The following is a 6,988-nucleotide window of genomic DNA, read 5'->3' on the forward strand; positions in this document are numbered from 1 at the left end:
CAATGAGAGTTAAGGTGAATGTATTACACAGAAAAATGGCTTCCAAAGATGTCTGTGCTCTAGTCTCTGGAACCTGAGAAGATGTTACTTTACATAGCAAAAGGGACTTTGCAAATGTAATTAAGGGCACAGACATTGAGATGGAAGAATTATTATGAATTATTTGAGTGAGCCCAATCTAATCACATGAGTCCTTAAAAACAGAAAAGCTTTCCTAGATGAGGTCAGAAAAAGGCTCAGAGTGATGCTACACTAATGGCTTTGAAAATGATGGCTGTGAAAATGAAGGAAGGGAACATGAGGCAAAGAATGCAGTTGGCCTCTAGGAGCTGGAAAAGGTAAGGAAAATGAGTTTCTATAAAGCAAGGCAGCCACGCTGACACCTTGATTTTAGCCCAATGAAACCTGTTGCAGACTTCTGACCTACAGAACTGCAAAATACTAAATCTGCATTGTTTAAGTCACTAAATTATAGCAGCAGTAGGATATTAATAAACTAGCTGTGATATTGTGTGCCTTAACAAAACCAATCAAAACAAGAGAGAGGAAGAGTCCCACACTCCCTCATCCCTACTGCATAGGATGTGATTTGACATATCTAAGCAAAGCAAATGTCCCTTCAAAACATTTGTGGGCCCAACCATGAATTAGCAGGCTACAACCAGCATACAAGAGCCCTGGGAATATTCCAAGGGCTTCATGAAACATTGTGTGCTCTGCCAGGCTCTGTTTTATGCCACATCAAGCCTCCTTCAACTGCATACACTATACTAAATCATAATTAAATGTGAAAACAGGCCCAAGCCTGCATGTTTTCTTTAAACAAACTACCAGGTCAGTTAAACAGAAAATGTATTTTTCCTAAGACATTTTTTGGGTGTAGATGTGTGTATATATTTACATATATTTTTAATAAGAAAAACATTTCCTAAAAAGATTATTTTTCTTTCCAAAGGGCCTTGCTCAGAATGGCTGTGATGAGAAGGGGGAGATGGAAAATTTTCACATGTATCTCATTTATATATGAAATTACTTTTAACTAAAGGCATTTTCTTTTCTGAAATTAAGCATACAGTGGGTGTTTTATGTATGATATTGGATAGAACACTCTTCTTTCTCAGAATTGTATAAACAAGATTTACATCCTGGGCCCTCATTTTAAACAGAAGCATACAGGTACCAGTATAACAAAACATGCTCTATAAGCTGGTTAAATTGAGTCTTCAAAACATATATAAAATGTTTATTGACACAATTTTTTTGTTTCACTCCACAATAAAAGGAATCAAATTTGGCTTTCTCTGTTGGTTTTTAATATTTTGTAGCTATATATTACTTCATCTCAGTAATTCTCAAAGTATGGTCCAAGGACACCTGGGGTCCTAAGCTTTTTTAAGGGATCTAAGAAGTATTACCTTTTCCAGTGACATATCCTCATGAAGCCAGATTTTCTGCATTTACTTCAGTCTAAACAAAATATCCCAACAGACTAAATGCAGAAGCATATACATGAACCCAGTTCTGCAGTTTAGACAAGCATTAAAGAAATTGCAAAAATGTAAAACAATGACACTCTTATCACTATTTTTTAAATTTTGGATAATATAGATGCTGTCTTAAAGATTTTATTATATTTCAATATGTAATGGTTTATTAACGTCATTTTAAAATGAGTTAATATGAAATGATATTAATGTCACAGTGTTAACTTCTAATACGATAACTATTTCTAGGTAGAATCCACAAAAGCAAACGTTGTTTGGGGTCCTCAATCACTGTTAAGAGTGTAAACAAATTCTGAGGCCAGAAAGTTTGAAAACAACAGCTTAACCTCAACAATCTTCCCAACTCTCTGGGAAGACTTTACATTACTTTAAATGTAAACAAATTAAACATTCCAATCAGAAGACATAGGGTAGCTGAATGGATAACAGAAAACAAGACCTATACCTGTACTATATACAAGAGACTCATTTCAGATCAAAAGACACACACAGACTGAAACTGAAGGGATAGAAAAGGTATTTCATGTGAATGGAAATGAGAATAAAGCTGGGGTAGCAATATACATGAGGTCTGACAATTAAGTTCACAAACTTGTTGCAACAATGTTGCTAACATTGTTTATTCATTGAGGGATTATTCATTGTGAATTTGTACCAACTGGACAAACAGTTAACCAAGTTTACTATTTGAAAGTACTGAAAAGGCTGCGTGAAAAAGTTAGATGAAACAACCTAAACTTTTCACTGACAATTCATGGCTCTTGCATCATGACAATGCACCAGCTCACACAGCACTGTCTATGATGGAGTTTTTAGTCAGTAAACAAATAACTGTATTGGAACACCCTCCCTACTCACCTGATCGGGCCCCCACTGACTTTTTTCTTTACCCGAAGATAAAGGAAATATTGAAAGGAATACATTTTGATGACATTCAGGACATCAAGGGTAATACGATGACAGTTCTGATGGCCATTCCAGAAAAAGGACTAGGTGCTGGCATCAGTGCATAGCTTCCCAAGGGGAGTATTTCAAATGTGACCATCATGATATTCAACAATGAGGTATGTAGCACTTTTTCTAGGATGAGTTCATGAACCTAATTGTCAGACCTCATATATCAGACAAAATGCACTCTTAAAAAAAGGCTATGATAGGAGACAAGAAGGAGATTACATAATGATAAAGGGATCAATCCAACAAGAGGATATAAACCTTGTAAACATTTATGCACCCAACATAGTAGCACAGAAATACATAAGCAAATATTAACCAACATAATGGGAGAGATTGACAGTAATACAGTCATAATAGGGGACTCCAACACCCCATTGATACCAATGGACATTTCTTCCAAACAAAATCAGCAGGGAAATGGCAGCCTTAAATGACACACTACACTAGATGGATTTAATTAATATTTTTAGAGCATTTTACTCCAAAGCAGCAGAATATATATTCTTTTCAAGTGCACATGGAACATTTTCCAAGATAGACCACATGTGAGGACACAAAACAAGTCTCAATAAATGTAAGAAGATTAAAATCATATGAGGCATCATCTCTGGCCACAATGGTATGAAACTAGAGATCAATCACAAGAAAAAAACTGAAAAACACACAGACACATGGAGACTAAATAACATGCTAGTAAATAATGAATCGGTCGACAATGATATCAAGGAAGGAATCAAAAAATACCTTGAGACAAATGAAAATGAAAACACAGTGACCCCCAAATCTATGGGACACAGGGAAAGCAGTCATAAGAGGGAAATTCATAGCAATATAGGCCTACATTAAGAAACAAGGAAAACCTCATATAAACAATCTAACATTATACTTAAAAGAACTAGAAAAAGAACAGCACTCAAAGCCCAAAGTAAGTAGAAGGAAGAAAATAATAAAGATCAGAGCAGAAATTAGAGAAATAGGGTCTAAAAAAATCAATACAAAAGATCAATGAACAAAATTGATAAGCCTTTTAACCAGATTTATCAAGAAGAAAAGAGGACCCAAATAAATACAATCTGAAAGTGAAAGAACGTAAGTGACAACTGACACCACAGAAATACAAAAGGATTATAAGACAATATTATGGGGTTGTCTGCACGGCAGTGTGCCCATCGTGGGGGCGGTGAAGCCGCCCAGCCCTGTAGGTCAGCACACCCTCAGGCTCCTACCGTGCCTGGGCGGAGGCTGCTGGCAACCCCTGTGGTTTGCAGACTGGGGAGTTGTTGATTATTGCACCGAGAGAGACAAGGGTACACAGTTTGAACTCCTCTTTAAGAAGCAGACTTTATGGAGTTTAGACTCCATAAAGTGACCTCTTCCACTCCTTTGGACCTCTCATGGAAGTGAAGAGCAAGACGATTGACATTAGATTAGTTATTAACATTATTGTGCCGCTTGCTAGCTGAAAGAACTGAAGCATTTGTGCAATTCATGCAGAACTTCAGGGATGTATGCATTCATAAGGACAAGAGGATTCGTCTTACAGTGGTGTATTTTGGCCAAGAAGGACTGTCTAAAGTCAAGTCCATCCTAGAATCTGTCACAAGTGAGTCTAATTTTCACAATTACACCTTGATCTCATTGAATGAAGAATTTAACTGCGGACGAGGACTAAATGGGAGTGTGTGAGCTTGGGACAATGGAGAGGTCTTGATGTTTTTCTGTGATGTTGATATATATTTCTCAGATGAGTTCCTTAACAGCTGCCAGTTAAATGCTGAGCCACGTGAAAAGGTGTCTTACCCTGTGGTGTTCAGTCTTTACAACCCTGCCATTGTTTATGCCAGTCAGGATGTGCCCCTCCTGTGGAGCAGCAACTGGTTCACAAAAAGGATTCTGGCTTTTGGCGAGATTTTGGCTTTGGAATGACTTCTGAGTATCAATCATATTTGCTGACCGTTGGTGGATTTGACATGGAAGTGAAAGACTGGGGTGGAGAAGACGTCCACCTTTTCCAAAAACACCTGCAAGGCGACCTGATTGTGATCCGGAGCCGTGTCCCTGGCCTTTTCCACCTCTGGCACGAGAAGCGCTGTGCCCACAAGCTGACACCGGAGCAGCACCGCATGTGCATACAGTCCAAGGCCATGAGCAAGGCCTCTCACTCGCACCCGGGGACGCCGGTCTTCCGGGAGGAGACAGAGGCCCATCTCCGCAAGCAGGCGTACAGGACAGACAGCGCCGCTGGGGGCTGATACCGCCGTGATACCTGGCCTGACACAACCAGCCCTACGTATTTAGCCTTAATCCCAGTTCCAGACACAGTGCCTGCCTCCTTCAGAGAAGTCACGCTGACCTTTTGTGTTCTTTCTGACTGGGTTTTGGCGGGGCCTCCTGTAGGGAGTGATTCCGAACAAAGAGGGTAGCATGGGTTTATGCTTTTGCTTTGTAGCATCTCTTTGTAGCATGGATCCCTATGTATTTATTATCATTTTTCCTGGTATGTTAATATATGCCACATCTGTATTTGCATTGTTATAATACTTGGAGAATTTCACTGAAGGGAGAAAAAACAAAATTTAATGAGGTATACCACAAAATCACATTGATTTAAGAAAAGGGGAGGAGGGAGATAGTATAAATGGAAATCTGAATTACAGAATATTTTAGAGATATATATTAGTTTCAGATAGAATGGTTTTAATTGAGGTATAAATTATATTAATGAAATAAGATGAACACGAAATTATATTCAGATAGGACTATACTATATTATTTTTCACACATGGATCTTTTACCATAGGATCAATTGCTAGATCCAGAAATTGGTGATATGGTAAAAAAGAATGCATAGATTTTTGAACCTTTGGATTTTAAAAAGGACCTCTGTGTATAAACCCCTGAAAATTCACAGAAGAAAAAGCATTACTCTTTTGGCTCAGTAAATCATATCACCTGAAATACAAATGCCAAATCTCTCAGTGCTACCTGAATTCAATTTTACAATAACTTTACTAATTATTATTACAAGTTTCTTAAATTGGGGTAGCACTTAGGCTTTTTTTAAAGATGTGTAAAATGTTCTCTGCAAAATTATTCAGGTCATTGTCGCCTTTTATTATATATACAAGTATTTATTAAGAAGATCAGTGAATTACAGTATTTAAAGTGAGGTAACCTAATTATTTTTAAAGGAAAGTTGCAGCTTATTTTTTGACAGTATTAAAGGGTTGTGCCTTTTCTCCTGTTTTTTTTGCTTGTTTGTTTGTTTTTTGTTTTGTTTTTTAACTATCATAGCTTTTAGTTTAAAGATGGAAGCTAAGCAATGGAAACATTAATACGTATTTGACATTAAACAGTACCAATAAAGTATTTTATTACCAAAAGTTTAAAAAAGAAAAAGAAAATATTATGAACTTTATGTGCCAACAAATTGGACAACCTGGATGAAATAGATAAATTCCTAGAAATATACAGTCTTCCAAGACTGAGTTAAAAAAAAACAGAAATTCTGAACTGACCAATTACTACTAACGAAATTGAATCAATAATCAACAAGCTCCCAACAAAATACGTCCTACACCAAATGGCTTCACAGATGAATTTTACAAAACATTCAAAGAAGAATTAATACCTATCCTTTCCAAAAAATTCAAGAGAAGGGTCCTAAGCTTATTTTATTATGCCAACATTACAGTGATTCAAAACCAGACAGATATTACATAAAAAGATAATTTTAGGCCAGTATCTCTGATGAACAGAGATGCAAAAATCATCAACAAAATATTAGCAAACTGAATTCAGCAATACATCAAAAAGATCATACACCATGATCAAGTGGGATTTATTCCTAGGGTGCAAGTTGATTCAATATCCAAAAATCGATTAACATGATGCACCACATTAACAAAATAAAAGATAAAAATTATAAAATTATATCAATAGATGCAGAAACAGTGTTTGACAAAATCCAGCATCCATTTATGATAAAAACTCTCAGTAATATGGGAATAGAAGGAATATACCTCCACATAATAAAAGCCATATTTGCCAGTGATACATCTGATAAAGAGTTAATATCTAAAATTTATGAAAAACCCATACAACTCAACACCAAAACAACAACCAACCCAATTAAAAATTGGGCAGAGGACATGAAGAGATAATTCTCTAAAGAGGACATACAGATGGCCTAGAGACATATGAAAAAATGCACAACATCACTAATCATTAGAGAAATGCAAATAAAAACCACAATGAGATACCACCTCATTCCAGTCCGAATGGATATAATGAATAAATCAACAAATAACAAGTGCTAGTGAGGATGTAGCGGAAAAGGAACTCTCATGCACTGTTGGTGGGATTGCAGATTGGTGCAGCCACTATGGAAAACAGTATGGAAGTATCTCAAAAAAATGAAAATGGAACTACTTTATGACCCAGCAATTCCACTCTTGGGTACTTATCCAGAGAAATCCAAAACACTAATTCGAAAAACATATGCACCCCTATGTTTATTGCAGCAC

At 36.6% G+C, this 6,988-nt stretch overlaps 1 pseudogene; it reads left to right on the forward strand.

Annotated features, from left to right (window-relative positions):
• The first annotated feature begins 255 nt into the window (after positions 1–255).
• On the forward strand, positions 256–4,714 carry LOC141570175 (chondroitin sulfate N-acetylgalactosaminyltransferase 2 pseudogene; annotated as a pseudogene).
• The last annotated feature ends 2,274 nt before the right edge of the window (positions 4,715–6,988 follow it).

The sequence above is a fragment of the Rhinolophus sinicus genome, linkage group LG01 (genome assembly GCF_036562045.2).
Source record: "Rhinolophus sinicus isolate RSC01 linkage group LG01, ASM3656204v1, whole genome shotgun sequence".
NCBI lineage: Eukaryota > Metazoa > Chordata > Mammalia > Chiroptera > Rhinolophidae > Rhinolophus > Rhinolophus sinicus.